A 23,572-nucleotide genomic window follows, 5' to 3' on the forward strand; every position below is an offset into this window, starting at 1 on the left:
GATTTCTTGCTTATTTTGTTAGATGCAAAGCATTTAATCACAGCTTTGATTTTCATCCTTAGGTTCAGCATCTCTGAACATGCACTAGGTAATGGACCCAGCATGTCCTTTTTTCCATTACACATACTCCTAAAACCTTACTTAAATATAGCTACTGTATTGCACATGAATCTGGAAACAACTATTTTTCCTTTCAAAATATTAATGCATAAAGTTGTAATTCAAAAGGGCTGGACTGTAGGATAGAGTGAATTCCTGCTATTTTGTACTTATTAGCAGAATTTATTAACCTGCCTTTTCAAGAGCAACAAGTCAGGTAACAACAAACAAACAAAATACAAAAGTGCAATCCTTAAAAGCAATTTATTCAGAAGATAAAAATAAAATCAAGTAATTTAGGTGGCATTAAAAACTCAAGACAACAGGCCTTTGCTTGACAAAGCATGACATAAACATGTCTTAGGAAGGAAGTCTACAACCAGGGTATCGTTACTGAGAAGACCTTCTCACCAGTAGCCATGTACTGTATGTCACTTCAGAAGATAGGGCACACAGAGGATTTCTCACAAAGATCTAAACTGAAAGGAAGGCTCACATAAATTTTAACTTATTAGGGAAATGCCTCAGTTTTAGCTGTAGTTGAGTGTATTTGGAAAGGAAAGTTCTGACTAAACATTAAGAAGAACTTTCTGGCATTAAAAGCTCTTCAATAGTGGAAAGGGCTCCCCCAGGAGGTGGTGGACTCTCCTTCCTTAGAGGTTTTTAAGCAGAGGTTGGATGGCCATCTGTCATGTATGCTTTAGTTGACATTCCTGCATTGCAGGGGTTTGGACTAGATGACCCTCAGGTTCCCTTCCAACTCTTCAATTCTATGATTCTAGGAATATTTCACTAGAGATGACCAAATAATAAAATTATAGGATCTGATCTACTGTCTCCAATGTTAGTTTCTCTACACATATTCATTTGTTTATTTAAAGCAGTACTTAACTAGCTTCAAAACATTACTAAATTAGAATCTCTCAAAGCTAATCAGAGAACCACAAGCATTTTCCTCTTGATTAAAAATACAGTGTGATTTGAATACCACCAAATTAATGTATTAGTGATAAGTATAAGAGGCATAAGTGTAATTCACAATGAAACACTATTTTTTCTAAATACATGTTTCTGAGTTTAATAGCTCAATCCTATTCATGAAGTTTACTTTTAATTCTAAGGCATTCAATGGGAAGTACTCCCAGGTACATTTGTATTAGCAGGTCAAATTAAGTCAGAAAAGGATACTTTTGTTTTTTAAAAAATAGAGTTCAGTTTTCAGAACTGTTTTACATAATGACATTTCTAAACACATGCACTTAAATAAGCTTAAAATAATAGAACTGACTATCCAAGTGGTCTATCAAACAGTAGCTTCTGCTGACACATGCCATGTGTAATCATCTAGCAGTGAAATGAAAGGATAATATTTAAGGTTCTTCAGTGTTCATGAAGTTATTTTTAGAACTGTGATTACAAACGCATTGATAAAACCCTAGTATATGTTACACATTCCTCCTCTGTTTGTTTATTTTGAAACACAGAAACGAAGCATTGGCTGAAAGATGAAAGAGACCACTGAGCATGGAGATTTCCTTCCTGTTTGCCACTGTTGGGTCAAATGTGCCTTGAAACTGTGAACAAAAGCTTTACCATGCTACCAAATTTAGAATGGTGTTTAAACTGCTATAATCTACTGGCATACAGATATGGAAGTTGTGTACATGCAAGGGCTTCAGTAATCATTACAATGGCAAAAGCACTGGCTACAAGCAGAAAGGTGCCTCCTCCACTATAACAAATGAGCAAGGCAGAATACATGACAGCAATATCACAGTACACCTGTGAAGGTCTGAATCAGAGAGGATAGAGCGCTGTATCTATAAACTGGATAATTAAATGTCACTATATTGATTATGAGACACCACATTGAGATGTCTACACTAAAGCAGGGGTGGGAAGTCTGTGGTCCTCCAGATGCTATTGGTCTCCAACTCCCATCATCCCTGACCTTTGGCCATTCTGGCAGGGGGTGATGGAAGTATCATCGGAGAAGAAAGCACAGGTTCCACAGCCTTGAACTATCCTATACCTCCCTACAGGAAGAAGTTCTAAAAATAGTAAACAAAAATATATTGCCTAAAATTGAACTCATATATATTCCTATGTCTTCACCCAATCTTTCACTACTTTGTCACTCCTCTTTCATCAGCCTATTCTAGCCAATTCCTCCCAAAGATGTACATACACAATCAGAAGAAGTGCCAATCAAACCCCACCACCAGGTCTCTTGTATCCCATCTACGCCTTCTTCTTTGTCTTCCTACTATAACCATCACATCACACATTCAACTCTTACCCCAATCCTTTGCCCAGCCTCTCCTGCAACAAAGCTTAGTAAGTCAACTATTTGACATCACCCCCAACATGAGAGAGGGAAGAAAAATGAGTGTGTGTGCACTATCCCACATTTTGCCCAATAGGCCATGGATTCCATAATCCCCTTTTTGCTATTGGCTTTGGCAATCCTGGCCTCTTCTCAGCATTTCCATCTACATACCACTCTAGAAATTTCCTTCATCACTCCCAACTATACGCTATCCTCTTTGGGATCCAGTGAGCAAGACATATTGTTAATACATAGTGAAAGACATACTATCTTTGCACTACCAGAAGAAAACTGGGCATGAATGTTCATAGCTGATGTCTATCCTAACATCTGGTCATACCTACTGAGAATCAAGAAACATAGCAGTAGTTCAAAGCAATCAGCTGCTGTAAACTTAAGCTTTCTCAGGGAATTTTCTTTTTGTTTCAGTGTATTCCGCCAAAAGATGGAAGCACTAAAACAGTTTGTTTCCCCCATCTCTTTCCTCTGAAATGGCTGAACCATTACCCTGAAACTTTCCAAAACAAGTTTAGCCTGAGGCAAGAAGCTGGCACAGAATGCTTCTCAGACTGAATGGTTTACATTTGGCAAATTAAACTGAAAAGAGGGATATTATAGGAGGAAGAAATGTAACTCAATGAAAGAGAGCTAACTTTTCCTTGTGAGGGATTTCTCAACATAGAAGTCAGTCTTACACAATTAATTAGGTCATTGATGAACACTGGAGTCTCTTCAAAGGGATGCCAATGGTGAGGTTGTGCCCATGCTATAATTCTGAAAAAACAAAGCAATAGATGACTAGTCCAGCTTCCTGAATCTCAGTTTTCATTTTCAAAAAGTTTATACATATTATCACATTGTGCTTGAAAGAGACTCCCAATAGTTAGGGGGCAGGGCATCTACGACTGGGTACAGCATCAATGTTCTAGCCCTTTAACGACTAGCAAAACCTAAATAAATTATTTTAACACCCTCACACCCCACAAATGTACGGTATGCAAAACTTGCTCAATGTGCTAAATTTATGAATGGTGACAGATCTCAACCTTACTTGGCAGGGAGCTGATTACCTGGGCGTAGAACTTCTTCTTCTTTTGTAGCATGGCTAAAAGGTGGATATGCACGTGCTCCAATACGAGCCATAACTAATGCAAATTCCTCATTTCCAGCAATTCTCCCATGCAGAAGCTGTTATAAAGGGCAAGCCTGTTAGCTAGACTTGCATGAACATGGAATGATTAAGTAAAAATACATGCTAAAAGAGGTATTTGGACTGAAAAGGGAGGCATTAGAATCTTCCACACTTGTATTACTCTGAAAGAAAAGAGCCCCCATTTTTCTTGTCTATTCTTCTCTTTTGTCGTCCCACCCTCCCCATGTTCTGCCTCCATAGCTGAATGATAGTTACTGGAAACCATAGGAAGGGAGAGGGCTCTTGTGTTCAAATCAGCCACTGTGAGTACAAGATACTGGGTTAGGTGGTCCATTGGCCTGGTCCAGCAGGGCTCTTCAAGTTTGTTCAAGAGCAGTCAACAGCAGCAGCAGCAATATCAACCACAACTATGTGCTCCACATTCATTCCTGAAGATGTGTATAAACCAACTTGTTGAAAAATACTACTAGAGATAAGCATGGACAACTTACACACTCTTGGGGCCTATCGTCACTTGAAGCCTTGCCTGTCCCCACCAATACCTGCTGCCACTAGAGCCCCTGACAGCAGCATCACTGGTATTGTAATGAGCCAGGACCCACTGAAGCACTGGCACCACTGGAAGGGAAGGGAAGGTTGATGACTGCACCACCCTCTTGTGCACTTATCCAGCAGCAGCAGCACTGTAATGGACTGTGAGTTACTAGGCAATCCCATGAGCAGGATGTTGGCACCATCAGCAGTGGCTTCACAAGGGCCCAAGTGGCAATGGGCACTGGAGGAGCCACTAGGGGACTCCCAGGGCCCATTCAGGGCAGCCTGGCAATCCCTCCCAAAGCTCTGGAGCCAGACCTGCATAGATCCCACAAACATCATAGGTCTTTAGGGAGCAGAAAACTGAGTGATCTTAGTAACTGCCATGAATATATTGGGCAATTCACTGGAATGGCAATCTTTGATCTTGCGTTTTCTGTGCTACGACTTTTTTACCCAGTCAAAGGGTAAACTCTCAGTTGAAGAAAATGAAAAAAGAAGACAGTGCTCCTGGATAATCAGATAATTTCCTCACCTCTGTTCTCACTTTGGGATAACAGAGGCTAAAAACAATGAAGTTAATAGCACAGGTTGGCAGTTAGGAAGACCTCTTAATTCAATTGGCAGTCTCTGCTTCAACATAATCCCTAATCACGCTATCAAGACTTTATTACTGAAAATTCCACCATTATTGTGAAAGGTAGCAAATCACTACTCCATCAAGAAATGACTGTTGAGCAACCAGGATAAAAAGGGGAGGGGATCCATCCTTATGCAACTGAAATAAATCAAATATGCAGGCCTTATAGGTTTCTGCAAAGCTACCACAACTTCACAAATGCCCCAAGTGATGTTTGATGGTGATTAGATGATGTCTTGCTACAATAACTTGGTCCAAAATAACTTGTGTCCTTATACACACATATTTGCATCAGATCACAGTCCTGTTACAAAACTATGGTTTGTGCTCATCTTGCATACCATGATCAAACTCAGGTTTGAAAAGCAAGAAAATGATTCAGACTGCCAATCTAGATATTAATGCCATACTATGGTTTGTCAAAATATTGAGAGGAAATTGCAGTGCTCAAGGGAAACAAGGGAAGTGTGAGCACAGAAATCACTCTTATAATAGCACCAATCCATGCTTTGACATTATGGGTGAACTAACACAATATTCAGCTTAACATCTGCTGCCACTTGGGTTCTAACACTGCAGCAGCAGCTGCTAGTCTCCCCCCTCATTTGCAATCATTCTTACCAGAAGTGGTGTTGCAATGAACAACTTGAACTACTTTTGCAAAATACCTGTGCCAAGTATTTTGCAAATCAAAATCACTAAGGAAACTAGGAGGAGGTAGCTAATAAGATAGGCTTGTGGGAAATGGGAGAAATCTTCTCACTGTTTTTTGAGGACTGGCAAACTAGGCATCTTACCCCAAAAAATCATAACTAAATGGGTTTCAATTCCACACTGGTTGTACTTTTAAAAAGCACAACAGTTCTTTCACAGAACAAGGTATATCATATCCCAAACTAGTTGACAGTTTCTGGAACAAAATGGTTGGAAACTGCTGGCTTAAAGCTTAGGATTGCTTTGAAATTGTGATTTTTTCAAAAGAACTTTTGAACATTTTATTCCTGCAATATATTCCTACTTAACATTATAGTAAAACAACATCCGAGCTGCAGATGTGCAGTAACTCTTCAATGAACTGACAGCTTCTTTTGTAAATTCAATAGATCCTTTAAAAGTTTTCTAAATTCCATACTTGTTAGAAGCATTGTGAATATGGAATTCAGTGTATTAAGTAGATGGGAAGAATTCTAAACTCAGACCCCTGGCGAGCTAGTCAAGAGACACAATGAAATGTCAAGGGTCCTGGGATTCTCAAGAGGAGGGAAACATCAAATCAGGAGTGGGAGGGATTAAGTGAGAAAACTTTTGCTTACGTGACAAAATAGAGGACTTAGAAATACTTGGAATTAAGATTTATTATGGTGGTTATAGTAGTAAGGCAGAATATTAAGTGCTTTGTACTTGCTACACTGAATCTCAAACAGAAAGGCACCTTTTTCTTTAACATTGTCTTTGTAGCTTATACAAATGACTCTAGTCTAACTGCTACTGAAATACTATTTTATAGCTACTAAACAGTAATGCTCTTTAATGTAAGATGAGAAGCCATCATATCATTCCATACTATTCACATACAGGTGAAAGCTGAAATCCACAAAGAGCACTTTTTAATGAAATTTGCTTAATCCTGCCTTAAGCCATTCAAGTACAAAAAATGCACTCTTGTAAGCTAAAAATACTGTATTAGCCCCAATATGGATGAGTTTACCAAACCTCACAGTACATACCCTAGGTGAATAACTTCTGAAAGTTTAGAGAGAAAAAGGTGCTCAGTGGGAGATGAGCTTATAAAAGGGAACCTATGAGCTGCCACTTATAGATACACATAGCTATATAACTAGGAAAAGAGAAAATTCAAATTGTATCCATGAACCTAATTTTTGAGTACTGTAGTATTAATGTAGGCAAACCTCTTTTATGTACCATTAATTTTGTTACATCAACTTTTTCTTAATAAAATACATGAATCATATTAATTTGCTCACCTTAGGAGAAGCATACAGTGATACCTCTGGTTACGAACTTAATCCGTTCCGGAGGTCCGTTATTAACCTGAAACCGTTCTTAACCTGAGGTACCACTTTAGCTAATGGGGCCTCCTGCTGCCGCCAGAGTGTGATTTCTGTTCTCATCCTGGAGCAAACCTCTTAACCCAAGGTACTACTTCCGGGTTAGTGTAGTCTGTAACCCGAAGTGTTTGTAACCCGAGGTGTTTGTAACCCAAGGTACCACTGTATTTGAAAACAACAAGACTGGCTTTTAGGGAAGTAGTTTCTGCACTTCCTATGTTTAATGAGATAGTAAATCAGACTTATAGCCGGATCTGCTCCAAACCCATGTGCTAGGATGAGCATTCAGTCTGCACAAGCATTTCGGCTTGCCAGATGGACCAACACCCACACCTACGCCCATGTATGCTGTTCTGGGGGTTCTTCTGACATACACCCACACCAGCCAATTACATGGGCATGGGGGAAGAGTGGGAAAGAAAGTCCCGTTGCACAAGCAGAAGTTCTTGTGTAAGGCTTCTGCTGATGCTGTTCTTTAGATGAACCATACCCTCTGTGTGTATGACCTGAAGATTGACTCCAACTAAGAGGTAATACCATTCAGTTTTGCTTCAGTTTACTCTTTTTAAGCACTACAATGTCCAAAATTAATCTCTGGTTTTGATAAATTAAAGACAGCCATGTACGTTTCTCTTTTACTTGCTTCCTACACAGCCAGTTACAAGTCAGACTTTAATTTCTAAGAACCAGAGACTAGCCATTGCTTCTATATCCCAGAATCTGAGGTGTGTAACCTGATATCTGAAGCACCTGGGAAGGACATATTCAGCTTGCAGTCTCCATTTTGGAACGCAGTCTAAGCAGATCCCATGGCTACAACATCCAGCTTACTTTTGTAACATTCTGTCTGAAAAGGAGTTCTGGAAAACTCAAAGCTTGCCTCAATTTTGTAGCATTTTAGATGATCGTAATAAACACATTGCTCAACAGTGGATTTTTGAGTTTTTACCAAAGAATTACTTCAACATTACTTTTTTCAAAAATCATGGGAAACTATGGTTTTTATTTAAAATGATTCATTTTTCACCAACAGAAGTTCAATATAGATGTTTATAAAGTACAGAAAATGCAGATACTACAATCACTATTTTATAACAATATGACATACTCTGAAACTAAACCTAGTTCTGAAAAACTATGATCCACACTGCAACACTCAGGCACAGTATACCATAATACAGTGGTACCTTGGGTTAAGTACTTAATAGGTTCCAGAGGTCTGTACTTAACCTGAAACTGTTAGAATCATAGAATCATAGAGTTGGAAGAGACCACAAGGGCCATCGAGTCCAACCCCCTGCAGCACCACTTTAGCTAATGGGGCCTCCTGCTGCTGCTGCGCCGCTGGAGCATGATTTCTATTCTCATCCTGAAGCAAAGTTCTTAAACTGAAGCACTATTTCTGGGTTAGCGGAGTCTGTAACCTGAAGCGTATGTAACCTGAAGCGTATGTAACCTGAAGTGTATGTAACCCAAGGTACCACTGTACATTACTGCCTTACATTTTTACCACTAGAACCAGTAGAAAAATAAATTAAAAGTTCTACATTGGTATCATTCCAAGAGTAGCAAACTCTACATTGGGAGCATATGTACTATACCACTACAAAGTGCACATTACCAACACAATGCTATCAGTCAAAAAAGGAGAAGCAATATTTACATTTAAGTTGTGATTTCAAGGCCATGGATTTCATCAGGCATTTGCTTACATCCCCACTGATATGAAATAAGGTTCATTTGAATCACACTGCTTCAATTTGAGCCCTTTAAAATAAGATATTCAATCCAAAACTGTGCATACAGCAGTTTTCCAATTCCCTCTTAGAACAGTGGTTGTACATGCCAACAAGCCATCCCTAAAGCCTCTGATGCAATGCAAGCAACTGTCTTTGGAAAAACAGGTGACTGAATGTCAACCATTATTATTACTGCACATGTATTCAGAAAGAAACAATGAAAACTATGTTTCAGGCTGTAGATGGAGCATTCTAGTACACTTGTATTTTACAAATTTAATGAAATGGTCACAGGCTAGCAGAAACATTTGTGGCATTATCTGTGCCTTTGAAAAATGTAATTAGAAAAAAATGACTATACAAAAACATTAGTACAGAGGAGGGTTTTTTATTCTGTATTGATGTTTTTGTAAAGTAATTTGTCTCTAATTATATTCAAATCTGCTAGTTTCCAAAGGTACAGCTTTCATGGCAACCTATCAAGCCAAATAGAGAGACATTCATTATCTAAAGACATAAATATTACACACAGTGCAGTTTTACATCATTTTTCATTTACTACTACCTTTCTAAGCTCATTATCAATACATGCCGAAATACAATAATGCCAATACAGGCTTGTATCCAACACTGTCCATTCATAAGTAGAATGAACCAACCTGCACAACAGGACTTTACCTTCTTCTCTTCCCCCATGCAATATTCCATGTGCACTCAAAATATTCTCCAGATGATTGGGGGAACACTCCAAAGAAATTTGGGGAGCACACAGAGACCAATTTAAACAATGTTGGATTCCACCTGTAGTGCATGTTTGTCAAAGTTTTTCTTTTAATGAGAAAGCTGAGCCCTTAAAGGTTATAAACCCATCATTTTACCTGGCAAAAAGCCAAAACTGATTAGCATACCATCCAACCTTGATGCCATCTGAAGTTGTAATGCTTAAATTGCTTCATAATCCTCTTTATTTCTATTAAGCCTTCTTGTTTCTACGTAATACTGCCCTTTTGTTTTCTTTTGATTAAAGTAGCACTTAAAAGGTGCAGTTTTAATTCCACAGTTTAACAGCATCTATACTGAATTATCAAAACAACCTATAACATACATTATTTAAGAATTATAGTACACCTCACTGTACAGACGTGTTTGAAACTTCTTATCCTAATCTAGTTGAGAAGCTACTTTACTAGCTTTGGTGTGGAAGAGGGACAATCACCTTCGTCTGGCTCTAGACAAAGATGTATAGAATAGTGAAACCAGGAGAGCGTAAAGCTGGGTTCCTATACCACTTTTCCACTGCAGTCTGCCATTATTATATGCAGTTCTAACACAGAACCTAAGTCTAAACTGATTTACCAATGATGTCTGCCATCAGTCATGGCACCAAGGGCCACTGGGAAATCACACTTCCTGCCTCTGAGGAAGACCACCAACTTGGCCCCATCCATTGACCAGTGGAGCAGCAGCTGCTCCCAAACTTGCTTTCCTCTTTCCTTCCCATTCCTTTCACAAAAACAACTCATGCTAAATATACAGGGAAAACAGAGTACAGTGGTACCTCTGGTTACGAACTTCATTCATTCCAGAGGTCTGTTCTTAACCTGAAACCATTCTTAACCTGATATACCATGTTAACTAATGGGGCCTCCCGCTGCTTTTAATTCTGCTTTTTTAAATAAAAAACAACAACACCCACCTGCATCCCCCAGAAAATCTGTTCTGGAGGAGAGCCTTCTCAACTGGTTTTCAGGGCAGGGTACTAAAGGTTGAGAGGGAGGGGGGAGTGACAATCTGCTCCCCTCCTCTGTTATTGTGCACCTCCTGATGGATCAAAAGTCCTGAACTTGTGCAAGGGCACCAAGTGAATGCAGCCAATTTTACTTTTGCTTTTGTTCCTGAAGAACCCCCTCTACAATAAAAAAAAATCAGCTCTGAAAATATTAGGAAATACCAACTTAAGGAGTGGGGTGAGAGAGACAACAGCCATGATCAGACACAAGGGAAGAGAGGTCAGCAGACATTTACCAACAAAAGACTGCTATAGAAATATTGGTATGCCATGTGCATTATTCTCCTTGACTACAATATGCCACAGGAGCAAGGCAGATGGAGAAGAAGGGGTTACTGTCCTGGCAGTTATAGCAAGGTGGCAATTACAACAATATTGTTTTTAGGGCTATTCAAACCAATTAGGAATCTTATTTGGAGGGGGAGGAGGGTGGAACTAACATTGCTTCTGAGAGCAGTCTTTCTAAAATGATATTTGAGCAATGGTAACCCAGCTGGTTTCAAAACAAAATTTAATATTAGGTAGTTAAACTGCAACTTTTTAAATAAAAATTGAAGACTGGAAAAAGGACCCCTTTTTTAAATAGGGAAATACAATTCTGCAGAGATGAGGCTGTTTATTAAGAATACATTCCACCTCTCCAGCCCTCTGAAGACAAACTGCAGAGCTGTGTGCAAAGCTAGACAATCTGGGCAGCCAGCCATAAAACATCACTTCTGTAGCACAGATACTGCTTTCACTCTCTTAAGCCCTCCACAGCTGTAAAATATAACAAGAGGGGCTCTGGTAACTAGCCTTTACTGTCTCAGACACTTTATGTTTCATGGGTCAAAGTTTGTGCATGGGTTGCATCTATTCTTAAAATACAAAACCACACCCAAATGAACATTCAGGAGGAATGTTATTGAAGTAAATATATTTAAAAAATAAAAATCAAGCAATCACATGCTGACATGTGGCACAGTTCATAATAGGTTTCCACAGAGAAAGCAATGGAAAAACAGGCTAGAATTATAGAAGGCTTAACGAGATTAAAGAAATAAGCGACCATTAAAAAAAATCTCATAAAATACACATTGTTTTTTACTTGAGAATGAAGCTGTTTGTGTACTTTATATTTCTGAGTGGAAATGTTTACAACTGATAAGTTTGCTTTTAACTCACAATATGGGTCAACATCCAGAATATCATGCACTCCCACACAACTTTTAGCTTTGCTCTCCAGCAGCCCTCTGTACCCACCACAATGATCACAAGTTCTCTGGAGCAGAATCCCATGAGCAATGAGAAGATGCCACCAGAAATATTTTTTTATGGTCACCTCCTTCTGCATATGCGCAACTGCTTTGTACACATAAATGGGAGCTGTCTCGATCTTAGCCAGTGCACACATACTTTAAAGCAAGTTCCACAGCCAACAATGTAACAGTCCTTCAATTTAGAATGTTTCTGAATGGGCTGCAGGATAGAAGACAGCAGGTATGACTAATCTGTTTCCACAACTTGCTATATTTATCCTCTAAATACAAAGATTATGAACAATTGAAAGCCAGTTTTGTAATTAAATTTGTTATTGCCATAGCGTATTGCAATTCAGCAAAATATATTGGGTCTCTAATTCTTTTGACCTGGCTGATGTCTTTATAAAGCTACTGAAAACCTCTACCCATTATCACCAGAAGGTAACAGCTGATACAAAACTGGCTAGACTACATCATCACTGGGCACTTAAGAGGTTTCTTATCATTCATCTCTACTACTAAATGGCCTTATGAACTCCTTCCTGCAGCTTCAAGACAAGGGGAGAAATATTCCAAATATGACATTATCTTGTAATCTGAATTTTAAACGGGTTCTAAAAATAAACAATAAATAAAGCAAGCCAAAAATAGCTTACAAGGTAAAGAATGAGAATCCTAGTCATACAACAAAGCAACAACCTTCTATAGTTCATAATAGATGGAAAAACTTAGCAGATTAACGAATGTGTATTGATGTACACATTTGAAATGATTTTGTCTGAAATATTGTAACAGATTTCAAAAAGCAAATAAATTAACATATATCCCTGTGTGAATAGAAACGGGGTGGGAGCTAAGCTTTAAGTCTGCAGTGTTCTCATAGGGACTTTCTCTAGCAATTCTTTCCATCTGAAAGCCTTCCTTTGCTGAAGTAGAAGTCTGCCCCACCCCTGACCTCCTCCTCCAGCTTGTTTTGGAAAGGAGCCAGATGACAGCATTGGGAAAAGTGCATATTTATCTCTACAAGACCAGCTGCATAGAACAACTAAATGTAATTTAAAAGTATTATCCATTCTCGCACACACGGCGGCTTTATTTTTATGCCCTTAAGATTCTGAGCGCCAAAAAGAATTCATGTTGATGTTTTAGTAGGTATATCTCTAAAGGCTACATTTTTAGATTTATAAGTGTCCCCAAACTGGCAATCACTATGGCAACCATTTTGCTTATAAATAAAACCGAATTCCCTACACATGGAAATCTGTTTGCATTTTAAAATAGAAGTACAGAGAAACAGACTCAAAAATGTTTATTCTTTCCTAGATTGACTATTTTCACATACAAAAGGTTTTGTAATGCCTTCAAACAAGAGTTTGGGATACTATTTATTCTGATGATGGAGTGTTACACCTTGCTAAAATGTCTGACTAAAAGATGACAACAAAATCGCACACAACCTCTGTTGCTGGGCATATGATTCTTCTACAGTGATCATGTGATTTTTTATGATACAATGAATATCAAAGAAATTTTATATTTAAAATAGTACAAAATGTTAAAATGTTTAATTACTATCCTAATATTGTGGCTGCCCAAGAGGGCTAATAACCATCACCAAAAGCATACATCTATTCCAACTTCAGGAATAAGTCAAGAATCACAAAAGTAATTAAAAAACCCCATTCCTTCTTAGCAACAGGGCAAAATACTACTGCTAGGTGAAAGTGATTAAAGGACCTCTTCCAAACAATACAAGGGGTCTAGCCTTCAGGTGGTTAGTCTGGAAATTATTTTCAAAATGAAGATCCCTTTTGCTGTTACTGTAGAATATATGTTGAAGAAGCCTAATATGAGGGTCAACACCAGGGACTACTAGCCAGTGATCTTATTAGACAAGTGTCTAATATGTTGGTCAACATATGATAAGTATATGGCCCATTTCTTTGTCTTTCATCTCTCCCACTGTATATTAGCTTTCGCTACCTATTCTAGAAGAATGTGATATGCATTTCCCAAAGACATGACCAACAGTCCAAGCAGAAAAAGGATACACCATAGTTTCAGACTGATGGCTTAGGACACCTGCCCTTGATGAGCTAACACCCACAGGGCTGAAGAACAAACTAATACTGGCATACTATTTAGAAATACATGAGGTATTGAAGATTCAACAGTTAATCACACTGTGTAAGGACACAAAAATAAACCCCATGTGGATTAATATTGTGCTTTTCATCTGTAATCCTATACTCACTTCCCTTGTAGTAATCAATGTGACTGAAGTATAAAAGTAAACATGCATAAGACTGCACTATTAAAGTGTTTTATGGCCTGCTTGTTGACATAAGAAGAGCCTTGCTATATAAGACCAAAAGCCTATCTAGTCCAGCATCCCATTTCCTAAATAACCAACCAGATACCTATGAGAAGCACACAAGCAGGACATGAGGAAGATAGCCCTCTCCCACTGTTCCCCAACAATTAGTATTCAGGGGCAATCTGCCTCTAATCCTAGAGGTAGCATATAGCCATCATAACTAGCAGCCATTGATAGCCTTACCCTTTATAAATTCATCTAGTTCCCTTTTAAAGTCATCTAAGTTGGCCATCAGCAGATCTTGTGGAAGCAAATTCTATAGCTTTAACTATGCACTGTCTGAAGAAGTGCTACCTTTTGTCTATCCTCAATTTTCCACCATTCAACTTTATAGGATGACACCCCCCCCCATACTTATAGTATGAGGAAGATACTTCTCAGTCCAGTTTCTCCGCACCAGCCTCCAGATAATTTTGCTTGCTACCCTTTTTCCAGCTCTACAACATCCTTTTGAGAAGCAGCAACCAAATCCGTACACAGAATGCCAAATGTGGCCACACGATATATTGTAAAGGCATGATCCCTTGCATGCAATCCGCTTTTTTCACAGCTGCCGCATACTAGGTTAAGGTTTTTCATTGCATTATTCACCATGAACTCAAGTTTCCATTCCTGTCATTTGCACATTTTCTCTTTCAGAATGCATGGATAGTGGAAAACATGTTGGGTTTTCCCACCTATGCACTGAAAGAGCTATCTTTATGAGTCCTAGTGCTCACTCAGCCCATTTCATTTTTGATCAGTGCAATAGTCAGTTTTACAATGGAAGCATCTCTGACAAGGAGTTCACAGAATGCATCATAATTGCTTTGGTTATGGCATTAGTAGGAATCTCTCTTTCATAATGTACCTTATTTACTAATCCATGCATGTCCCAGGTGACAAAAGTAGAAAGCATCATAACTTGCCACTACTAATGCTCTAGGACATCAAACGATCATCAGGTAAGTAAAAATTACATTTAAAATCTATAACCAACTAACAAAAGTTTTAAAAAAGCAACAGAAAAGGCACAAGTGGTTTTTTTAAACAAACAAACAAACAAAAAAACAATAGTCTTTTCCACCTTTTCTACCAAAAGGTATCTGCGAAAGGTATTCAGAAAACTGAAAGTTACCAAATGCTTGCACAGAAAATTGATAATATCAGATAACAGGAAAATAACTGTATGAATAAAACATGCCTGTAGCTGTGAAGGGAATATTAAATATTTCTGATGCACTGTTTGGTATCAGAGTTCACAGTTAGGTATCAGTAGCCAGAAAGGGTAGAAGGAAGAGGGTGTCAGATGATGACTGGAAATTCCAATAACCAGCTATGGGGGAAAGATTAAATCATAAGCTTTACCCATTGACAAACTGTTCAACTCTATCTAGATTATGAGGAAAATTTAATAATTACTAAATGTGTATCTTGACAGACACACAAAACATAGAAAAACAAGTCAGAAGTGAGTCTCACTACGTAGAAATCATAACGATATATTATGGGCTCTTAAAATCATATCTATAGTTTATTGCAGCTGTCCTCTTCTTTCTTCCTTATGTGTTCTTATGTCTGTATTGCTAAGCGTTTATCTGCTGCATCTCAACAATTTACCCATAAAATTTGATGCATCCAATGAGGTTCACTAAAATAAGTGACAATTACTTGTTCTTATATATTCCAATTCAGCCAGGATTTTGGTTTCTCTCTCACCCACATTTCAATATCTCTAAGAAGGAGTTGATATTATAAACATGTGCCAAAATTACAATGGAACTATTGGGTGGTCACCAATGTTAATCCTATTCAGAGTAGAATCATTGAAATTAATGAACACCACTACCTTATTTACAGAGTAGATAGGTCTACCCTGACTTAGAAAACAAAACAATGGGTTGTCCCTATTACACACAGAGTTTAAATGGAGAAAAACTCTCCAACAGAGGACATTAAACTGAAATTAAAGACTGATCTTTATAAAGCGGCTAACTAAAATATCTACCAAGGCGTTCTGTATTAAGTGAGCCATAGATAACATTTTCTATATTTTGAAAACATAGCAACCTTCTGTGCATTGACTACTGCACTTCCAAGTTTAAGCTTTGAAGCAAATGAAGCAGAGGGTTTTCCAAATACTTTTAATAAAATTTGCACAGGCAGAATTTTGTACACACTGAAATCCTACTTTGACCCCGATACTTTAGTAACTGATGGTTTGCTCCATTAATCATTGCTACCATAAAAGGAAACACTGGTGACACAAATATGCTAAAATATTTTACTCCAGCAAAGAACTTAATAATATAGACACAAAAGAAGCCTACATTCTAAAGAAACACTGAAAAAAAGATCCAGTCATCTTTTTATACTTGACTGTAGGCAATCAAGGATGAAGTTCAAGTTTTCTCCAGTTGGTTACATTCAATCAGCTTTTCCATTCTAGCTACACTTTAAACCAAGACAAATTGCCAAGGCTAATTATCACTATTTTCCAAACATTGCATCACATGGTAATGTGAGATGCTATCAACAGCATGCACACACTAAAATAATTTAAGATTAATTCTGTTCCATAATTTATTATCTTTTCCATATTTTCTCATGTGCATGATGTGGTGTGGGATTTTTTTGCAGGGACAAGGAACTACATGCAAAATATGCCTGATAAATACTGAAGTTTTTAAAGCTGGCATCCAAGTCTATTTTAATCTTTGAATATAATAGCTTATTATTAGAAAGCACTTCATAGATCTATTATTTTACTGACTACAGCACATTTTAAAAAAAACACTACAGAAAACAGCTCTGTTCTGTACTTATTGCACGGGGAGCCGCATGCACTGAATTACTTAAAAGGTCTTTTACATTTTTAACTTTTCCTGCCTCCCAATTAAGAGAAGGGAATGGCCCTCCTCTTACCTTTGCTTCGTTTCCTTCTGGGGCTCTTTGGCAGCTTTCGACTCAGTCTCCTTGAAAAAGAACAAGTGAATATTTTGTCTGGCGTCTGGGAGTTTCACTAGCGTGCTCCTTTCTTTCTTTAATGCTTTTTCTTACAAAAAGTACCCGTATTTTTTCACGTTGAATACGAAAAAAATCTCACACGGCCAAGAAAGTCAGTTGTTGGATTTTTTTTTTTTTTAATATTTATGCCCGTTCCAATAAAAAAAAAAACCCACCAAAAATAACCTGCCACAAAGGAGGAGGGAGGGGGTTGGGGAAACCAGACAAGAAATCAACAGTATCCAAGTAGAAGAGCTAAAAGCTCCAGTTTGATTCCAGCCCAGAGAAGTGCAGCAGATGCAGGTCCTTTTTTAAAATATCTTTTTTATTTCCAGTGAAGCAGAACTAGCAGTTATGAGTCCCCAGCTAGAGTTTTGCACACGGAATTTTGTTCTAAAATTAAATGTACGTGGTTGCAGCAAAAATGAACTGTTGGGATGTGAGAGAGTGGAAAATTTTATGCTTTCTAATTGATCAGAACACAGCTTTTAAAAAATATGTGTTTGGGAGATTCTCAGTTTATATGGATGAGCATCTGAATATTTTCTTTTCAAAAGTGCAAATTAAAATGGAGAAAATTGTACCCATCCAGAAGTGTATAAGGGAATAGCTTAGGAAAAACAAAAAGGAGCCACGGGGGATCCAGAAGAGTCTCACATCCAAACAAGAAGTACCCAGTACGGTCTCTCTAAAAAGGGAGGAGAGACGTGGAACACAAGCAGGAAAAGGTTCTAGCAGTCTCTCTCAGGCAGATCCAAGGGGGAGAGCAATCCAGGCAGTGTCTCAGAAGGCAAGGATCCACAGATGCCAGCGAAATCCACCAGCTGTGCCTTTCATATGTGGATCCAAGGAAGGGAGGTCCAGCAGTCTCTCTGATAGACAGGGATCCTAAAAGGATCCAGGAGATAAGCTTCTTGCTGACGAGGGGGTCCACCAGTCTCTCTCATGGGGATCCACCCAGCTATGCCAAACATAGGTGGATCCAGAAAAGAAGGCGAAATCCAGTCTCTTTCTTTCTCACAGGGTCAGGATCCACGGATCCCAGGGCGATCCAGCCGTTGAGTTTCTCATAAGGAGGTCCGTCAGGCTCTCTCCCAGTGGGATCCACCCAAATCAGTAGCAGGATCCAGCAGGCTCGCTCGCTCGCTCTCCTTCCCCTCCACAGGGACTCAAGAGAGAGAGAGGTTCTGGGGGGGGGGGGGAGAGAGAGATACGGGGGATTTGTGGAGGCAGCAGGAGCGGCTCCTCGGACGGAGCTTTCGCTCGGAGGGGAAGGGGGTTGGGCCGCTGGCGGGACAGGCGATGCCGCCGAGCTCAGTGATGCTGCCGGGCCGGCCCCCCGCTCCTCCTCGCAGCAGTAGCAGCAGCCGCCTGCACCACCACCGCCGCCGCCTCTGTCCTCCGCTTCAGGAGCAGAGCTGCTGCCACCGCAGCCATTTTGTTACTAACTGACAAGAGCCCCGCCAGGCAGGCAGCGCGAGACCACAACGGAGCGCGGGGCGGGGGGGGGGCAGGGAGACGCGAGAGTTACTCCCTCCTCCCCTCCCCAACCTCAAACAGGAAGTCTCGTCCGCCGCTCAAGTCACGTGGTGGTTGGGGGGGAACAGGCATAAAAGAAAGCTCTGAGACATGCAAATGAGGCGGGGAGGAGAGCCAATGGCGTGACGGCAGGAGTCCCGCAGCTCCGCCTTTCCCTCGCTCTCATCTCGTCCGCCTAAGAGCCGGAGCTGATGCCTTTCCCTGTTGCTCGCTGCGCGCTCCCCCCCACCCGCCCGCCTGCCTGCCTTTCTCCTCCGTCCATCTTGTGTGTTACCTAATCTGCACGGAGGGAGCTATCAGATACGGTCCGTCCGCGTTGCAGGTGGAAAAAAAAAAGCACAGGCTTGGAATGAAAATGATGGGGAATTTTGCTGTGGTAATTTTGCACGGGAAAACATAGCACTGGGGTTTGTTTCTATCTATCTATCTATCTATCTATCTGCATAATACTCGACTAGCCTGCGCTTGAATTGCATCTGCTTCAGTATATTGCTGTGGTTATTTTTAGCTCTGCAGAAACCTGGCGCTGCTGTTTTGAAAGATTTTGAGGGGGGGGTTACAAGTCGGCTCCTCTGAATGAAAACGAATGAATTTGCTTAGTTTTTACACAAAATTCCGCCCCCACCCGAGCATCAAATTAAAGCTTACATTGGTGCGTACAGACTGCCCTGCAAATGTCAGAGATCTGGGGGATGCCACAGGACATGTGTCGTCTATGTTTTTCTATGGAATTCCAACAGATCCTATCTGTACCCACCGACTGCATCATCATCTTCATAAAAAAGGACCTTAAAGCATCCCTCACAAATGTACATATTTTTAAATTACCACACAAGAGATCACATCCGTGCCCATGAACGGCAACATAATATGGCATGTGCACTTGACAGCTTTGCTGTGTGCAAAAACAGATCAATAATATTGCACTATGGCAGCAGTAATGTTCATGGTGCAGACTGTGAACATGGAGAGGTTCTGATTTGGTGGGAGCTGTGGCAGGAACCTTAATAAAAAAATTCAAGCAGATTCATAGGAAACTGCCTTCAATCCATATTTTTGTACTATGGTGGCACTGTGAAGGGTTGCATTCACGCTTCTGTGCCATGACAGCACCACAAAACAATGGCCATAGAGACAGATGTGATCTGTGATATGGCGGAATTGGAGGGGTGGCTGTGTTAAAAAACAACACCCATGCAAATTCAAAACCCAGAGTTATTGATGCAAAACAAACCAGCCCACAGTACACTTAGCTGAAGTTTCCAGACATGCAGACAAGCTTTTGTGATGTCAAAATAAAATATATGGGGGGGGAGAGATAATGACAGCATGCTCCCCAACATTCTGTTATCCTGCCTGACAGCCAACCAATTGCTTTGGCTGTTTTTTTTCATAGTCTGTTGTTTACAAGAGTTCCTATCCCTTACAGTTTAGTGGCTACTTAAATGTCCCCTCGCACCCCAATAGAAAGATCAGGGTCACAGCCTGACACCAGACAAATCTAATTTCAAAACCTACCATTGCTGAGAAAGGAAACTAACTCCCATCTGAGATCCCCAGAGGGCTGCAAGAACAGCTAGTAAAACAAAAACAAACTGAGCTTGCCAATGCAGGATGTGCCAGTGCCAGACAGGCTGTGCATGTGTGTGCGCGCGCGTGTCCCCGCACACCAATACATCACTGTGAATTGCTTGGCATGTTTAGTAACAGTTGTAAGGAAGGGAGGAAAATCCACCTGCAATGGAATGCACCCTATGCTATGGATTCTGTATGACCCAGGAAAGCACATAAGGAGAATTCTGTTGGAAATTTATTAGATCCAGTGTAAATCTAGCCTTGTGGAAGTGCATCAGATCATGCTGTGTCTCCCTGTTTTATAGAAATGTGTGGATTTCTCAAGTTGCATCCATAGGTTCAAACTCCTAGATGCTTTTGTATCAAGAACCTAAACTTGTTAAGTGGGATGTAAATTATTGCCAGAAGCCCTTTTGCTTCATATTAATTAATAAGCAACAAAGTCTCAATAACATAAATTTGGTTCCCTTCCTCACTTAACTCCTAAGTATGAACAAACAATCTTTTAAACACAAGTGGTACACATAAAAATGGACACCTACATCAACACCTACAACAAGATGGTGACAAAGTTGCAAGGGCAAAAAAGATAAATCTGCTCCAGCTGTGTCCAGCTTTAAACGAGAAAATCAGTATAAAATGGACTAAAACGGTTGCTTGTTGCCTGCATCACTCCACCCCCAGGCTTCGGTTGGGCTTCATTTCTCACAAACATTCTAAGATCTCACAGAAAGCTGCCAACAATGCAGCATCTGTGAAGGACCTAGCTGACTGAAAAGGATATCGCAAAGGATTGACATGGGAGAATTCATTTGCAGAGATACTCAGCAGGTAAGGAGGCTGAGAGCTGAGGATCCTAAAAGTAAAGTTGGTATAGCAGTCAATTAACCAGGCAAATTGTCAATTTGATCATAGTAAAATATTAAGTCATGTGGATGTTGGTGATAAGAGGTAGAGCCTTCTCAGTGGCAGCACCTCATCTGTGGAAAATATGGCTAGCCTCCACACTGTTAAGTTTTAGGTTGAAACCAATGACACAGCTATTCACGCAAGTTTCAGGTACAAATACAGATTATGGTCTTACTGCTGATACCATGCTTCATGTCTTGCCTGTTATTTAGTTGCGTTGTTATAATAGATGGTTTTCATTATTATTGCTGTATTGTATTTTATCATTTTGTGCACCATTCTGTACTCTGTGAGAGGAAGAGCAGTGTATAAATAGAAATGTGGCTGCTTCACTTTTCCTTTGCATCACAGGAATATCTGATAGCAGTGACAGTCCCTCCTACTTCCTCAACACCCAACCACATATTTAGGAATACACACCCTTTGCCCTGCAACTTTTTCCAGGAAGCTTTCAGCCCTACCTTCCCAATTAAAGTGTATGGCCAAACTTATCCTTTTCATGGCCAGGCTTTATAACTGCAAGCATCTGTGAATAGAAAACATGGGATTCAGGAGGAAGCAGAAAGCAAATCACACAAGCAGTTCTCAGAGTAGCAGTGATCATGATGGTCTCCATGTGATCTAGCACTGGAGCAGTGATGTCATATAGAAGATTTGCAGAATTATAACTGGTGTATGCACACTTTGCTACTGTGCTCCCTTGAAACAAACACATTGAACTGACTTGCTTATTACTGTGTCAATATTTACTCACCAGCCAATTGCACAGGTTTGTTTGTTTTACTGGTCCTAAGAGCATACGAAGAGCCTTGCTGGATTAGATCAAAGGCCCATCTAGTCCAGCATCCTGTTCCCTCAGTAGCCAATCAGATGCCTACAAGAAGTCCACAAGCAAACACCAACTCTGCGTCAAAGTAGTGAAGCTAACAGATAGAGACCAGGTGTAGGAAGGAGGGAGTGGATTAAAAAACAGGAGCATGATAGAAGACAGAACCTGAAAGGTAGAAAGGAGGGTTGTGAGAACCTTGTGACAGGTCCAAAAACTAAGCTAAGCAAGGGTTACTTGGGATGCTCTTAGATCATATGCCTGAGAACCAGGAGAGTAGGGAAGCTATTAAAGAAAGTGTCGCTGCATCTCAAATGATTTGAAGTAACCAGCCAAATTTTGGGTTGCATATATACAAATAACAGAAAGAGAGCCTTTCCAATGCTGGATAGCTCAGTTGGTTAGAGTGTGGTGCTGATAAAGCCAAGGTTGCAAGTTCTGTCCCCATATGGGACAGCTGCATATTCCTACATTGCAGAGCATTAAACTAGATAATCCTCAGGGTCCCTTCAAACTCTACAGTTCTACAATTCTATGAATATGGGCCTCAGAAACAGGTTTTGTAGTTTCTGTTCAAGAGCTTCACAGGTGGGAATTGTCTGCATGTTTCACCCCAGAGCCCACTCTCTCTGGTGAGCAGGGCTTGGGGTCCTTTACACAGGAGGTAGCAAAGGAAGAGGAGCAATCAGAGTGCCTGAGTTGCTCAGGATGGAAGAACATCAGCCCCTTCTCTAGATCTCTTAATGGCCACAGCAAATACCTGGATTGGGAGCCTCACTGTGTAAAGCAGGCATGGCCGAACTTGGCCCTCCAGATGTTTTGGGGCTACAACTCCCATGATCCTTAGCTAAGTGGACCAGTGGTCAGGGATGATGGGAGTTGTAGTCCCAAAACATCTGGAGGGCCGATTTTGGCTATGCCTGGTGTAAAGGGTTTTGATTGGACACCTTGTTTTAGTGCTGTGAGCTTAACGTACAGAAGCAGTTGCTTGCCTTGGGCACCGTTGGACTGTCAGTATTTTGCAGGAGGGACTCGGGCACATAACACAACAACTTTAGGTTTGCACAATTAAAGCAGATTAAAGGGTTCTTACACCCTGGCACACAAATCCACTTTTTAAGAAATCAGACCTTTTTGTGTTTTGGAAAATGATGTGGAAATTTATTGAAAAGTATGGGGTGGACAAATGACTTAACAGGAAGACATGCCATTGCCCCGCAAGCAAATCAGGGTGAATGCTCATTCTTGTATAACCTTCCTTTGAAGAACTGCTCAATAAAAAGCAGATACAATTTAACCACCATGTAAGCAAATCAGGGTGAATGCTCAATAAATGCACCATCTTGAGGAGCCTTGTGGCTACTATATGGGAAAGAAATCCCAGTCTTTTTCTTCAGCAAGCAAACCATAATTTGAGTTAAGGTACAAAGGCATTGCTGTTCTGTATACTTTTTGCACATTTAATCACTACTTGTACCTTGTTTAAAGGGACAGCAGTCCCTTTCTTCTAGAGGGGTTGCCCGGGTTAGTCTGTGGTGTTGCAAAAAGAATAAAAAGTCATGTGGTTCCTTAAAAACCAACAAATGATTTATTCATCTGATGAAGTGGATTGTAGTCCACAAAAGCTTATGCCATAATAAATTTGTTCGCCTTTAAGGTGCCATAGGACACTTCTCTTTTTCTTCTCTGCTTGACCATGTCCTTTCTTTGGAAAGTGAGCCAGTGATGCCAACAGCATAGCTCCTTTCCAACATTCACCAGCAACTAT

General features: G+C 40.1%; 1 protein-coding gene across 8 annotated transcripts in view; it reads right to left on the reverse strand.

The window, feature by feature from the left end:
- TNRC6C (trinucleotide repeat containing adaptor 6C) overlaps nucleotides 1-23,572 on the reverse strand; it is a 425,196-nt gene that overhangs the window by 98,646 nt on the left and 302,978 nt on the right. Inside the window, exon 1 of one of the 8 annotated variants that reach the window (XM_081850639.1) lies at nucleotides 16,875-18,415. The exons of 6 other annotated variants lie outside the window; for them this stretch is intronic. The gene's annotated coding sequence lies outside the window, so the exon portion shown is untranslated. Of the gene's footprint in view, nucleotides 1-3,123; nucleotides 3,166-16,874; nucleotides 18,416-23,572 lie in introns of those variants that run through there. One more of the 8 variants, XM_081850640.1, reaches the window with a different exon arrangement.

This window comes from Podarcis erhardii, assembly GCF_964252035.2.
Source record: "Podarcis erhardii genome assembly, chromosome: 2".
NCBI lineage: Eukaryota > Metazoa > Chordata > Lepidosauria > Squamata > Lacertidae > Podarcis > Podarcis erhardii.